Consider the following 12903-nt stretch of genomic DNA (forward strand, 5'->3'; position numbering starts at 1 on the left):
TAACTCAGTTGCCCACAGAATGGAATTCCCTCAGAATGGATTTCCCTCAGAATGGATTTCCTGATTACTCTATGACATTGCAGTTAAAAATTTTACTCTACTGTCACTACAACAGAAGAAACAGTAACCAGCAAATGTGCTTGTAGTATGTAGATGCTAGATTTAAATTCCAGTACAGCCATTTGTTGGTCTGTGTTGTTAGCATTGACAATTGCCTAGTAAATGCAAGGAAAGATTCCCCACCAAGCCCATACTGATTTCATACCAAGGTTTTTCAGGTAAAATGATAAGTTTTAAAGAGAACTTAATGGAAATTTTGCTTGCTGTCCTTATCAAAAGCTTGTCATTCCAGGGACCAGTACTTTTTGAACATTTGCAACAAAGCTTCACTTTTTTATAATTGATTTGGAATAAACCCACAATAAAATTATATAAGCCCAAGGAATGGTTTCAACAGCTTTATAGATCTGGGGATCAGAAAATTATTGACTGAACTTAATTTTTCATTGTCAGGTTCAGTTCCTTCTAGAGTAATAATATGTTCAAGAAATGTTATCATGTACAAACTTAGATTTCTGTAGATTTGCTGTGACTCCAGCCTCTTTAAATTTTTGTAGAACTTTGTCCAGTAATACAAGATGTTCTGATCAGATAGGTGTACCATAACTGTCAGCAAGTCATCAAGAAACAAAGTTACTCTACATAATAACTCGGGTCCTAGTACTGTATAAAGAGTGGATGTGAATATGTGAGAGCTTACATTCAAGCTAAATGGCAATACAGTAAACTCGTAGCTTCTAGCAACAAAAACGAAAGCAGCAATTAGCACAACTGTTTGGTAAGAGTTATCTGCCAGTATGAAGTTTTTAAAGTAAATACTAGACAGATACTTTACGCCGTAGAAGCTCTGAATTATTTCTTCCAAGTTTTCCTCTTGGGTTCTGACTGGAACTGATATTTTATTTATGGGCCTTGCATCAGTCACTTGACATAAGCCACCACCTGGCTTGCAGACAGCAAGCGATGGACTGCAATACGAAATTTTTTAGGGTACAAATATACCCCATCATTTTTCTATTCTCTTTAATTCCTGCATATCATTTTGCCCAAGGAACAGAGTAGAAGCATGACAGTTGGTCTTGTGAGGGTTCCTACCTATTTTACATTCATATCCATGGATAATGAGGGGACAGTCTTCAAAGACTGTATCACAAAATGTTGGTACTGGTTGTAGTTCCATTCTTTGCATAGCATGGAGACAATCCAATTCATTAAATTTCTAGTTTATAGCACCCAATACATCCATGCTGTTACTGTTACCATCAACTGGCTAGCATCAGTGAACTCTCCTACAACGTTATTTTAACTCCCTGGCAAAATTCCCTATGACCCACTATTGCACTAATGAAATCAATAGTAGCATCATGACAACCAATACTAACACACAATTTGCCATCAGAAAGGTTGAAAATTGTGTTACTCTTGTTGAGAAAATTGATTCTTACAATACAGTTATTACTTGTATGAGGAATGCTGGAGAAAACATAATTTCCCTAATTTGGTTTGTAACTGGACCTGGACTTATATGGGCTTAGATTTGAGGCTAACTGCTCCCACGATCTTACATCCACTCACAGGAGTGCAAGTTCTTCCTGTCATTGACAAATCCTCTCCAGTAATCCAGACAAGAGAGCATTTAATTGTGCATCAGTGTCTAAGATTACCAAAACTGGTAACCTGTTAACTGTTGTCTTAATTGTAAACTGATCTTCAGGTTCCATGTCTTTAGTGCAATCAGTGTCCTCATGACAAAACTTGTCTCACTTGCCTACTCTGTCATCATACCTAATTACATTAATCACCTGTTGCATGCCCTTGTCATTCACAAATGCCGAGCCTGTGGGTCACTTGCTGGCCGCATCCAATTTTTTGAACTATGGTGGCTCAAGTTGGGGACAACTTTATTTACAGTCACTCCAGTTTCAGCCTTCTTGATCTGTGTTCACTGTTGTTGTTGTTGTTGTTGTTTCCTGAATTGTACCTATTTTCATGCTGGTACTGCCACACAATTTGCAAGATGATAGGAACGGTTGTTGTCACTCATGTTCTCTTGGTTTCAGTTGTTTTTGTTGCCTGTTGCCTTGTGGGTTGTAGCTATGCAAATGAGAAAATCCATTTGATCGGTGCTGTTCTTTGGGCCATCGACGATTTTTCCCTCACTCTGAGACTTCGTTGCAGTGGTTGTGTGACCAATAATAATTATGTAGTTACTGGAACAGTGTATTTTATCCTGCCCACACATCATCATGTATCATGTAAATATTATCTAGTACAAGCATAAAAGTATAAAGATCTTTGTCTGGTATAGTTATTAGCTTTTGCCCTTACGTTGACAGGTAACTTTCCCTTCAGAATAGAAAGTGCATCCTGGTTTGTTATTGCCTTACCACAGTATTTAGTTTTATTAATATATTTTTTAAATTGCACTGAAGGCACCCCCTGGCACTTATTTGCAGTGTTCTGGATTAAATGCAATCTAAGATAAAAAGGGAGGGGGGGGGGGGGGGGGAAGAAAACACATGGACCACGAAATATTTATGCAAATTGTTCACAAATTATTATTATTCATATGGTTTTGACAGAAAATGCAACTGTAAACTTTAGGAGCCTGTGGACAAATGTGTGATGCTGCAGTGCAATTTCACCATGCAGCTGGCAAGAATAATAAACCGGGGACATCTCAGTACCAGGGTATAAAATATCTGTGAGTTTCATTCTCTGTGCTCAGCTGGATGGCAACTCTGCCTTGCAGACAGGCACCTGAACAGTGTAAGCAGATGTCAGCATTTTAGAGAGGATGTGTAGTTAGGCTCAAAGAAGCCAGTTAGAATAATGAATACAAGTGTGCCACTATTCGATGATATTGGCAGGAGTGGATGACCACAACCGAACACAGTCTCAAGAAGGAATTGATCAACCCAGAGAGATGACAGACTGTGGAGACTGAGCAGTCATCAGAGAGACACTCAGAGCTCCAGATCGTCATTGATGTGACATGCAGCTTTTGCTTCAGTAACTACAAGGACTATTAATAAATGGCTCACAGTAAGGGGGTTGAGTTCACATCACCCCTTGTGCCGACTGTGATGGACCTCTGTATGCCAACAAGCCTGTTTGCAGTTTTGTCATGGAATCTCATTGACTGGAGTATAATTGTCTTCAGTGAAGAGACCCATTTCAAACTGATCCCCCATGACGAGGGAAGACGTGTCTGGAGGTGTGCTAGACAGCGGTGGGATACAATCTGAACGTCACCCGCCATACAGCCTGACAACCAGGAGTGGTGGTCTGGTGTGCCATTTGATTTCATAGCAGGATCCCTTTGGTTGTCATCTGCGGCACCGTTATAGCACAGCAATACATCAGTTATATTCTTTGTTGTATTTTGTTGCTGTTCATGGCAAGCCATTCTTGGCATACATTTTAGAAAGATAATACCCATTCACACATGGCGAGGGTTTCTACTGCTTGTCTTCTTGCTTGCCAAATCCTACCATGGTCAGCAAGGTCCTTGGGTCTCTCCCAAATTGAGATCATTTGGAGCATTATGAGCCCAACCAGTTCAGGATTTTGATGATCTAGTGTGCCAATTGGACAGAATTTGGCAAGATATACCTCAGGACATCCAACAACCCTATTAATAAATCCCAAGCTGAATAACTGCATGCGTAAGGGCCAGGAGTGGACCAATATGTTGTTGACTTGCTCAATTTGTGAAGTGCTTTCACTTTAATAAATCATCCAGTTCTTTTGGAATTGAAATCACTTATTTGTCCATATATGTACATCAAATATACTGATTTCCACCCCATTCCAATAATTCCTTTGTGGTGCAGTATTATTACTATTTCCTTAAATGATAGTTCTGTATGAAGGCTATATTGCACTCCTTGGAACTAGTATCTTGTGAGATACAATCTGTCAAAATCCTTGTATGTTTTGCCATTGTCCACAGTTTCTGTTAACCAGAGCACTGTGTCAGCATGCATGTAATCACTCACAACAAATTTTTTGTACTGTGCTCAATGAATGGGTGAATGGGGTAAAATTCCTTTGAATGACCAGTTATATACAACCAGGTACACATTATTTTTATCTGGTGTAATACACTGAAGTACTGATGTCATATGATTTTTTTTTCCATGGTTGTATTCACAATCAAGGGTGTTGCACCTTCTCTTAATAGTACTTTGGTGCTAGGGCTTAGTTGCATGCTGTTTCAAGCTTGTGGTACAAACATACCATTCAGATTGGATACATTGTTAACATCACTATTTGCAGATGTGCTCTTAACAATATTTTCCATGTGACTTACTAGGTCAGTTTGTCCTTTGGCATCAGTGTTAGGTAATTCAGTTTGTGCGTTACAGATTTATTCAATCAGAATTTTTGTTTTAGCTTGGTTTTTGGATATTTGTTTAATTTTAGTGAAATTAAATTTATACGGGTCAAAATAGTTGTCATAGCAACAGTTCAGGTTTCCCAAATTTACATTGATTGGATTTACAGGATTTATGTAGGGCTGATCTTGTTTGTCCATTTTCTTTATCAATGATATTACAAAATATTCACAAAACAGAGGTATAAATTATTCTGTATTACAAGGTTAATCAATTAATATAATTGGATGGATAAAAAATCTACTAACCAAGCAATGGCAAAACACATACTAAAGGAGGTTATAATTAGGCAAGCTTTTGGAGCCTGTGGCAGACTTTCCTTCTCATCCTGTCTGGTGAGTCTCCCCTGACCTGCAGTTCTGGGCGAATTTCCTGAAATCTACCCCTTTTGCTAGACCTCTCCAGTCCTTTTCCTTCACCCCTCTTCCTTCCTCTTCAATCCTTCTGCCTGAAGAGGGAGCCACTGGTTCCGAAATCTTGCCTAATTACAACCATCTTTTATGTGTGTTTTTTGCCACTGCATGGAGAGTCAATTTTTTTATCTATCCAATTACACCCAAGTCCAACATAGCCCAGCTGTAAAAAATCCTTTATGCACATCGTTGTCTACCAATTACACTATTTTGTTGATAATTGATTTATTTCAAGGTTAATAAATTGAAATTACCAAAGATAAATGTTTCCTAATATGATGATTCATGTTGAATGTTAAGTTTCTTCTGCCTGGTCCATTGAGGAATGAGTGCAAAATTTTCATGCTTAACAAAATTTATTCACATTAATTGACATTGGAACTGCACACTCGTCACGTAAACAAAACACGGACAGACTTCACTGATCTCTTTGACTTCCAAAAGTAACTTCCAAACTGACTGACAAAACAACAACTCAACCACTAACTTGCAGCCTCACTGCATCGATTTACATAGAATTTTAACAATACCTTCCAAAATAAAGCATTATTAATTTTCTACAATTTTGATGTTACAATTAAAATTTACAAAATGTAAAGAAACTGATAAGAAAGCCATTCTGAACTTCAATAACAATAATGTCTTTCATATTGTTTATGTAATGAATTACAGTTTGGATTTGGTTACTAACATGTAATGGTAGTACAGAGCTCGTGCTTTATCCGATTAAATACATAGAATGTACAAATGCTGCTTGGTAATTCCTCAATTAGCAATTATACAATTTATGGAATGTACCAACCCAATTATGTACAGCCTACCACAATTACTTTAACCTTTAGAATAATTTAGAAGAACAATGTTGGGGATATGATTTCATAATTTCTGTATATTCCACAAAACTAAGTTGAATATTCATCACAGCACCAGGTAAGTTGTCGAATTTGATTTCTTTTTCTGTCTTACTGACATAGAACTTAAGCCAAAATTTTGATCTGGGGTACCGGCTCATGGGATTGAATGCCTAGTAATTCAACTCTTACCTCTTAAATCAAATACAGATACTAAATTAGGGTTCCTAAGTGTGTTCATCATGTGATTTACTATCTTTTATGAAATAGGAAAAGACAAAATACGAACATAGTTAACCTCCCTCCATAGTTAAGACCAAACTACTTCACAACTTAAAGCATGAAATCACTACAAACGTAAATAATTTAATTTGCCTTGTTTTATACCAAATTTTGGCTTAGATGTGACCGGCAGAAACAATCCCACAGATCTGTTTCTGCATCTACATATAGATAGTATAGATGTAGATCTATATTCTGCGAGCTCCATGAAGTGCATGACAGAGTATACGCCTCGTTGTGACAGTTATTAGGGTTTCTTCCCTTTCCATTCACCAATGGAGTGCAGGAAGAATGGTTGTTTGAATGCTTCTATTTGTGCTGTATTTATTCTAATCTTATCATCAGAACCTGTATGTGAGCCATACATAAGGGGTTGTAATATATTCCTAGAGGCATCATTTAAAGCTGTTTCTGGAAACTTCATTAGCAGACTTACTCGGGATAGTTTCTGTTTGTCTTCAAGAGTCTTCCAGTTCAGTTGCTTCAGTATCTCTGTGTCAATCTCCCATGGATTAAACAAACCTATGGCCATTCTTGCTGCCCTTGGCTGTATATGTTAAATATCCTCCATTAGTCCTATATGGTATGGGTCCCACACACTTGAGCAATATTATAGAACTGGTCACATGAGTGATTTGTAAGCAACCTCCTTTGTAGACTGATTGCACTTCCCCAGTATTCTACCTATTAACTGAAGTCTACCACCTGCCTTATCCACAGCTGAGCCTATGTGATCATTGCATTTCATATCCTTACAAAGTGTTGCACCCAGGTATTTGTATGAGTCTGCCAATTCCAACAGTGAGTCATAGGACACTATGTTTATTTTAATTTTTTAGTTTTATAGGAAGTTGCCAGTCTCTGCACCCATCTGAAGTCTTATCTTATCAGATTGAATATTTATGCAGCTTCTTTTACACAGTACTTTATCAGACTGTAGTTTTGTGGATCATTTCTACAACCCTCCTGGTATTCGGGTGTGACCATTTCTTTTTTCCAAGAAGTGGGTACAGATTTTTGTTCAAGGCATCTACAATAGATTATAGTTAAAAGAGGTCTATGTCAGCCACAAATTCAGTATAGAATCTGACAGATTCGATCAGGCCCTGTAGCTTTGTTCAGTTTTAATGATTTCAGCTGTTTCTCAACACCATTGACACTAATACTTATTTCATTCGCCTTTTCAGTGGTTTGAGGATTAAATTGAGGCAATTTTTGTGGGTTTTCCTTTGTAAAGGAACATTTGAAGACAGAGTTAATGCTTTGCTACCCTCAATTTCAGTTCCAGTCTCATTCATTAGGGACTGGACACTAACTTTGGTGCCACTAACTGCCTTTAATACAGCCAAAATTTCTTTGGGTTTTCTGAAATATCATTTCACAATATTCTGCTATGGTAGTAATTGAAGACTCCATGCATTGCTCTTTTGACAGCATCTGTCTGTCTATAGCCATATGCTTTGTTTTCCATCTGTTATGCAGTAATAGATAGAAGCCAACCTCGGGGAAGATCAGGTTGGATTCCGTAGAAATGATGGAACATGTGAGGCAATACTGACCCTATGGCTTATCTTAGAAGATAGAAAAGGGAAAGGGAAAACTACATTTTTAGCATTTGTAGACTCAGAGAAAGCTTTTGACAATATTGACCGGAATACTCTCTTTCAAATTCTGAAGGTGGCAGGGGTCAAATACAGGGAGCGAAAGGCTATTTACAATTTGTACAGATACCAGATGACAGTTATAAAGAGCAAAGGGGCACGAAATGGAAGTAGTGGTTGGGAAGGGAGTGAGGCAGGGTTTTAGCCTGTATATTGAGCAAGCAGTAAAAGAACAAAAGAAAAATATGTAGTAGGGCTTAAAATCCATGGAGAAGAAATAAAAACTTTTAGGTTTGCTGATGACATTTTAATTCTGTCAGAGACAGCAAAGGACCTGGGCGAGCAGTTGAATAGAATGGACAGTGTCTTGAAAGGAGGATATAAGATGAACATCAACAAAAGCAAAACGAGTATAATGGAATGTAGTCGAATTAAGTCAGGTGATGCTGAGGGAATTAGGCTAGGAAATGAGACACTTAAAGTAGTAAATTAGTTTTGCTATTTGGGAAGCAAAATAACTGATGACTGTCGAAGTAGGGAAGATAAGAAAAGTAGACTGGCTATGGCAAGGAAAGTGTTTAATTATGTTTGCTATTCTCTGTTTGTTTTTCATCTCTCTCTCTCTCTCTCTCTCTCTCTCTCTCTCTCTCTCTCTCTCTGTCTGCCTCTCTTTCTCTCTCTGTGTGTGTGTGTGTGTGTGTGTGTGTGTGTGTGTGTGTGTGTGTCTGAAAACCTCACTATTTTGACTTTATTTCTAACAGAGGAGCAATCACTTTGTACAGTATGGAATCATTTAATACTACTCAGAAAAGACCACCTGCTTATACTATAAGTTTATATGATCCAAATGATTCAACAATTGTTTCTAAATGATTGCTAATATGAATCTGGTATTGCTTCCAAAGATGAAGTTGATCCTTCATATAGACCTATGATGAATCTGAAGAAAGTAGTGATGCATCAAGGGATGTAAATGATATAGACTTACCAAAGATCGTCTGGTCTGGTAATACAGCACAGCCTGCAGATTCAAAAAATGTAGCAAGTACACACCAACCAGCAAATACAAATAATATACGAAGCAGTACTTTACCTGAAAGTCCAAATAATGTAACAGGTCCAGCCCAGCTTGTAAACTTTTTGTCAGGTGCGATGGAGCTTAGTGGAGCAAAACGCCTCTTATGGAACAATTACACAAATGCCAAAATATAGTTGGAATTACTTCATCACAAATAATATTGTAGTTGAAATAGTTCATTTCACTTATCTGGAAGGACAATGCTCACCATCTATAAAAAGCCAAACATGGCGCAATGTCACAAATGAGGAAATCAATGCATTTTTTTGTAATTCTCCTATTAGCTGGCAGTTACAGAAGCTGGGATGTTTCTACAAGAGAATTATTTCAGAAGGACGCTATTTATGTAGCAGCTTTTTCCATAAACAGGTTTGGTGAAATAAGGAGAGCCATAAGGTTCGACAGCAGACACGCCCAACAAGCTAGGAGTCGAAGATGTTAAGATGACAAATTTCTGCAAAAACAAAGATTTCATCCAGGAGAGAACTCCACAATAGATGGGCAGATAGTGTCTTTCATTCCATGCAAGCAGGAAATTATGGAATAAAGATACTCTGGCTCTTCAATTTGGACATCATACACCATAGACGATCTAGTTACTCAGGAAAAAAATCCCGATTGCCCTCATTAAGATAATTTTTCAGCTGATCTGTTGAAGACCCTGCCAAAGATGTGTATAGGAAGCTCATCTGATATCACAGTGAACAATTGCTTCACCAGTGCTCCCCTGTTTCAAGATTTATTGAAGGATAAAATTACAACAGTCAGAACTTGGAGGTGAATTGACTATTGTGAGTTATGTACCAAAGAAGAATAAGAGTGGGGTGCTACTAAGTTCTGTGAGTCACAATGCCATAGTTAATGAGACACTCAAAAAGAAGAAACCACAAATGATTTTATTTTATGTTGTTGTTGTAGTCTTCAGTCCTCAGACTGGTTTGATGCTGCTCTCCATGCTACTCTATCCCGTGCAAGCTTCTTCATCTCCCTGTACCTACTGCAGCCTACATCCTTCTGAATCTGCTTAGTGTATTCATCTCTTGGTCTCCCTATACGATTTTTACCCTCTACACTGCCCTCCAATGCTAAATTGGTGATCCCTTGATGCCTCAGAACATGTCCTTCCAACCAATCCCTTCTTCTAGTCAAGTTGTGCCACAAACTCCTCTTCTCCCCAATCCTATTCAATACCCCCTCATTAGTTATGTGATTTACCCATCTAATCTTCAGCATTCTTCTGTAGCACCACATTTCGAAAGCTTCTATTCTCTTCTTGTCCAAACTAGTTATCGTCCACATTTCACTTCCATACATGGCTACACTCCATACAAATACTTTCAGAAACGACTTCCTGACACTTAAATCTATACTTGATGTTAACAAATTTCTCTTCTTCAGAAACGCTTTCCTTGCCATTGCCAGTCTACATTTTATATCCTCTCTACTTCGACCATCATCAGTTATTTTGCTCCCCAAATAGCAAAATTCCTTTACTACTTTAAGTGTCTCATTTCCTAATCTAATACCCTCAGCATCACCTGACTTAATTAGACTACATTCCATTATCCTCCTTTTGACACTGCATCACATACACGAGCGCCTGCAATGGTGTACTCAATGATGAACCTTGGTGCACGAATGGCCAAACGGCATTTTTTCGGATGAATCCAGGTTCTGTTTAGAGCATCATGATGGTCGCATGCGTGTTTGGCGACATTGCGGTGAACGCACATTGGAAGCGTGTATTTGTCATCGCCATACTGGCGTATCACCCGGCGTGATGGTATGGGGTGTCATTGGTTACACGATTCGGTCACCTCTTGTTCGCATTGACGGCACTTTGAACAGTGGACATTATATTTCAGATGTGTTACAACCCATGGCTCTATCCTTCAGTCAATCCCTGCAAAAGCCTGCATTTCAGAAGGATAATGCATGACCGCATGTTGCAGGTCCTGTACAGGACTTTCTGGATACAGAAAATGTTCGATTGCTGCCCTGGCCAGCACATTCTCCAGATCTCTCACCAACTGAAAACGTCTGGTCAATGGTGGCTGAGCAACTGGCTCATCACAATACGCCAGTCACTACTCTTGATGAACTGTGGTATCGTGTTGAAGCTGCATGGGCATACACAAACAGCAGTTGACCGGCATTGCCTAGTAAAACGTTGTTGTGATGCCTTATATGAAGAGGAGAAATGCATACCATCACGTTTCCGACTTTGATAAAGGTTGGATTGTAGCCTATCACGATTGCGGTTTATCGTATCGCGACATTGCTGCTCGCGTTGGTCAAGATCCAATGACTGTTAGCAGAGTATGGAATCGGTGGGTTCAGGAGGGTAATACGGAATGCTGTGCTGGATCCCAATGGTCTCGTATCAGTAGCAGTCGAGATGACAGGCATCTTATCTGCGTGGCTGTAACGGATCGTGCAGCCATGTCTTGATCCCTGAGATCTAATGGCATCAAATAGACCTGTCTTCTTTGAGGCTGTCCACATCGAAACCGCTATCAGTGTTTGCCATCCAAGCTCTGTTTGACTCAATGCCCAGGCTATCAAGGCCATTATTACGGCCAGAGGTGGTTGTTCTGGGTACAGATTTCTCAGGATCTATGCACCCAAATTGCATGAAAATGTAATCACATGTCAGTTCTAGTATAATATATTTGTCCAGTGAATACCCATTTATCATCTGCATTTCTTCTTTGTGGAGCAATTTTAATGGCCAGTAGTGTATATGAAAGCTTTATGCAAATTGATTTGTATTGTACCTCATCAATGTGCAATCCCTAGGTTATACAAATGGCAATATAAGTTGTTATAAGCCAAAATAATAAAGTTAGTAATGATTAAACTGAAACTTAATCCATTGCAATTAATATCCAACCCTTTTCTTGAACATTTTCCTAATTTAAACTAACTACATATACATTTTATAAGGCTGTATTGACCTGTTTATAAAAGTAAGTTTATTATCAAAACATAACATCTGCAAATTAATGATTTTATAGAAATTTATGAACAACCAAGGGTTAAACTCAAGCCATAGTTCCTCTACTTGCTTTTGCCCTGTGTTGAAAGTCTCAAGCTCCTCATTGAGGTATGACACTCCTGATTTTTATTAAGTTTACTGGTTTTTTTATCTAGTTGTCTGCTTGTTTTAGTTGTCATTTGTATTTTGGTAATCATTGTTGCCACAACCGCATCACAGTCACTGATAGCGGTTTTGATGTGGACAGCCTCAAAGAAGACAGGTCTATTTGATACCATTAGATCTAGTATATTTTCATCGTGAGTGGGGTTCCTAACTGTCTGTTCTAGGTAGTTTTCAGAGAAGGCATTTAGTAATGTTTGACAGGCTGCCTTTATCACACCCAACACTAACGAAACTGTGGTTTTCCCAGTTAACTTATGGGTGATAGAAGTCTCCACCAATAATTACAGTATCATTGTGGAACTTATGTACAAGTGAACTGATGTTTTCTCTAAAGTTTTTGGTTACATCAGGAGATGCGTCTGGTGGGCAGTTGGAGGATCCAATTATCATTTTATGCCCATCCCTGATATTGAGTCTTGCCCAAACAATCTGACATGCAGCTGAATTTCTATCTTGATGGATTCGAATTTCTTGTCTTCTGTGACAAACACAGCACCTCTATTTCCCATTTGCCTATTCTTTCAATATACACTTAAATTTTCCCCCAAAACCTCACTGCTATCAACTTCAGGTTTCAACCAGCTTTCTGTTCCTCGTATTAAGTGAGATTCACTACTTTTCAGGGATGCTTAGAACTCTGCCATTTTGTTGTGAATTCTGCAGCAGTTAACCATTAGGATTTTAATACTCTCACCTGTGACAGGCATTTCTTTTGATCTTACACTGATACTTATGGTTTTCCTACAATTGTAGTTATCTAGATTGGATAAAAGCCCTTGTTTGCACCCCACACACCATCAGCTACCAGAGTAGCAGCCTTTGATGCATAGTGCACACCTGACCCATTTATGTGAACCCTACAGTTCTCACCCCTATGGCACAAGTCGAAGAAGTCCAGCCTGTCTTGTGTCAGTTTACCATATAAATGCAAAAGAGGAGCAAGCGCAGCAGATTGCTGTTGCTTGTTGTGTATCTCTCCACAGCTGAAAGCAGTTATTCAGTCAAGGCTTCAGGTGACAGAAATGGACAGCAGTTCACAACATGATCTTTTCACC

At 38.6% G+C, this 12903-nt stretch overlaps 1 protein-coding gene across 1 annotated transcript in view; it reads left to right on the forward strand.

Moving 5' to 3' along the window:
- LOC124716854 (CUE domain-containing protein 1) overlaps positions 1-12903 on the forward strand; it is a 216809-nt gene that overhangs the window by 177608 nt on the left and 26298 nt on the right. The window lies entirely within an intron of this gene.

This window comes from Schistocerca piceifrons, chromosome 1 (genome assembly GCF_021461385.2).
Source record: "Schistocerca piceifrons isolate TAMUIC-IGC-003096 chromosome 1, iqSchPice1.1, whole genome shotgun sequence".
NCBI classification, from domain to species: Eukaryota; Metazoa; Arthropoda; class Insecta; order Orthoptera; family Acrididae; genus Schistocerca; species Schistocerca piceifrons.